General features: G+C 39.0%; 1 long non-coding RNA gene across 1 annotated transcript; it reads right to left on the bottom strand.

Moving 5' to 3' along the window:
- Positions 1 to 1,115: 1,115 nt before the first annotated feature.
- Positions 1,116 to 2,794, bottom strand: LOC112608690. The gene is made up of 3 exons (XR_003116034.1): positions 2,700 to 2,794; positions 2,064 to 2,193; positions 1,116 to 1,529 (listed from the first exon to the last, which is right to left on the bottom strand). It is a non-coding gene; the product is annotated as an uncharacterized LOC112608690 (long non-coding RNA).
- Positions 2,795 to 3,358: the final 564 nt, after the last annotated feature.

Here is a 3,358-nt window from a genome sequence, read left to right as displayed (position 1 = left end):
GGTTTTCATTGTAATAAAAGATACAATAGCCACAGTAGCATCCTCTGTTACATTGAAATTGAACTACTACTTTTTCAGTGTTGGGGTGGCAAGTATAATTTCTATCACTTCTTTGGAAAGCAATACAACTTACTAAAGATCACCAAAATGTTTATACTTTTTGGAACCAATAATCTCACTGAAAACAATTTATTTCCAGAGTATGAGTCAACAGAAAAAAACAAGTAATATACATGTGCATGCTTCTTCCTGTGAAAACAGCAACACAGAATTTATTAAACAAGTTTTGAAACAATTGGCTATGTGGTAACATGGAACAACTTTCTTCTATAATGTTAAAGGATAAAAGCTTAGATAATAGAATATATTCTATGACTCCAACTATGAAAGAAAACCTAGATCTACATAGGAACAGAGATGATAAACATGCAAAAACAGGTGTTGGGTTCATGGATTATGTGTATTTTTCCTGCATTCAAATTTATCTTTATTATTGCTTTTTTATGTTCCTTCCTCCTCCCCCCAAAAATACTAAAGGTCTTGAATATGCCCCTATCAGTATTTAACATTTCTTCTGAAACTGGGTCTAGATGACTCAATCTGCTCCAGTGTTTTGAACAACATGAATAGCAAGGTTATTCTTTCCATTTTTTTTTAACAGCCAGACACAGGTCTTTAATTATACAGCTGGCTTCTTTGTTTGAGATACGTTACTTTCAATCATTTTCATGATCCTCTGCATGATTTACAGAAGCCGAGTGGTATGCTTTAGTATGTCCATGGTCCTTCTTCTCCACTGTCATGAGATTCTAAGGTGAAATTTTTTTAGAGCCATTATTCTCCATTTACAAAAGCAGAATGCAATGGCATGAGCTGGGACTCTGGGAAACCAGCAGCCAAGAATTGAAACTACAGCATACTATGAAACACTCAGATAAGATGTCCCCATCATATTCTATCATTGGGCAAAATAAATGTAAACCACATACTCAAAACAGCAAATATTCTGGGTGACAGTGACACTGGTATTCGGAAAGATGAATAAATGCAATTAAGAAACCAGGCAAAGAAGTAAACATGCCATGTAGCTTACAAAAGACCAGCAACATTGTGTTTATTTTAATATTGTTTAACGGTAACACCTAATAAAGAGAGCATCATGATTGTGTGAACTAAATTTTCAGTCATAATGAATGCTACAAACTTAACCTCCCAAGTTTAAATAGGCTACAACGTCTTGGGAAAAATGCAAGAAGAATTATTTGATAAAGGTGACGGTTTTTCACACCTGAAAATAATGTTTTTCTTCCAGCCTATCTTGATCAACAGCCAGCAGCAACACATTGCAGATATAATCTCAAGACCTTGTGGCATGTACTTGTCACTACATGCATAACTTACTATGGACAGAGGATCACGGAGATTTTGAACATAATTTCCCACACGACAGGAGATTAAATAGACCACACTGGAAGAAGGCAAGAAGAAGCTAGGTCTCTGGAGTACCAAAAAGTAAACTTCAGCCAGTTCTGGAAGCAGATAAACAGCAGGAAATATACTTTCAGATGGGCTACTTTCTCAATAGTTCTTGCTTGCAATAGCTCTAGGGAAAGTATGAGTTACTGGGTAAAAAGTGTGATAGAAAAGGGGCCAGCCTTGGGAACATTTGCAATGGAAGAAAATCAGTGTCTCCTCATTTACATGTTTCTTTCTCCTCTTCCTTTGTAATGCTACCTTTCTTGGGGTATTCCTTCCCCTAGAATACCCTGCCTGTCACCCCATGAGAACCTGCTCTTGAGACTGCATTTCTAATACCTATAATGAGATGTTAGGTAAATGCCTTCTCTCTCAGTATGTGTATATACATATTAAGCTTTCTCTCTATGCTGTGTTTTCTCATGCAGGAATATCAGACATTAATGAACCAATAGAGAAGATACTGGGGTGCAGAAGAGCTTTCCCAGTGTCCTGGGAGCCATTCTACACAGCATCCTGCAGCATGACTTTGGATCTGCTGTGCTCAGTTTCTTTACTTGTGAAAATAGAGTAATAGTAGCACCTACCTCACAGGATTGTTCTGAAGATTAGAGGGGTTCTTTCATGGAAAGCTCTAGAGCAGTGCTTGAGACATGGTAAGTGCTCAAAATGTGTTTATTATTATTATCATTATCAATATTTGATGTAAAAGCCTTTCTGAAAGAAATCACACAAGAATATTATCAGCTAAAAAATACGTATGAATGAAAGTATGTTTGACGCTGTCACAACACAGAGTGGCATAATGGTTAAGAACATAGGCTTTGGAAGTCAACCATCTGTGCTCAAAGCCTTGTGTCACCACACAGCCATTGGGGGACACTGGGCCTCAGATTTATAGCTTGAAAAATGGGGAACAATGACTGTCATATGAAGTTGCTGTAAAGATCAAACCAGCTAAGAAATGTGAAATACTGAACAGTGCCTGACACAAAATAAACATCAAATTAATGGTAGCAGGAAGAAAAGAATGCTCTTCAACCAAAATTTTACCTTCAGAAATTGGTTAAGAAGAAATGAGTGCTTGGGAATCTTACTTTCAGAGCTGGGGAACACAAATAACCCCAAGATATGACCCAACTGAGAAATTAGACACCAGAGTCAGCAGGTCTCAGGACTTGAGAACATGTCCTAGATCTGGGGGCCAAGTGACTTCCCAATACCCCAGTCCTGAATTAGGCAGATGTGCCCTTGGCTGAGCTGGACTGAGGCCTCCTCCAAAGGGAAAAATAAATGTGCATCCTGACAAGAGCTGACTCTGAAAGAGGGAGAAACCCACAGAGGCTGAGTTTCACCAGCACAACTACTTCCAAGCACATTCCTCAGGTAAGTCATTTCTCTTCCAAGGGGAAGACTGAATGCGCTTATGGTGAGAGGCTGAAAGCTTTTTCCTTTATTTTCCCCTCATGGGGGAGGAATGGAAGTGCTATCCTCTCTGTGGGAACCTGCAGGCTATGGAAGTTTCCCCAACACTTGGCATTGACTGATTTATCTGCATGTTTCTATATCCACATCTTCTATATGACGAATCTAAGTGGGAACAGCCTCCAAAGTAATCTGATAGACACATTATAAGTATAAATATTGTTTATTCTCCTTGTGGTAGTTTGTCCTCAAGATGATCACCATCAATTTCTCCCTTCCTTCTATACACACTTTTCCACCATCTGGAGGTGGAGACTGTTGCTTCATCCTATTGAATCTGTGCTAGCCTGTGACTGCTGTGACTGGTAGAATACAGCAGACTGATGCTGCCTGGACTCCAGGGCTGGATCACAGGTGTCTTACAACTTCTACCTGGCTCTTCTGGAATGCTTGCTCT

The sequence above is a fragment of the Theropithecus gelada genome, chromosome 1, assembly GCF_003255815.1.
Source record: "Theropithecus gelada isolate Dixy chromosome 1, Tgel_1.0, whole genome shotgun sequence".
NCBI classification, from domain to species: domain Eukaryota; kingdom Metazoa; phylum Chordata; class Mammalia; order Primates; family Cercopithecidae; genus Theropithecus; species Theropithecus gelada.
Note: the sequence above shows the minus strand (reverse complement) of the source record. Positions and strands in the feature narration are given on the sequence as shown.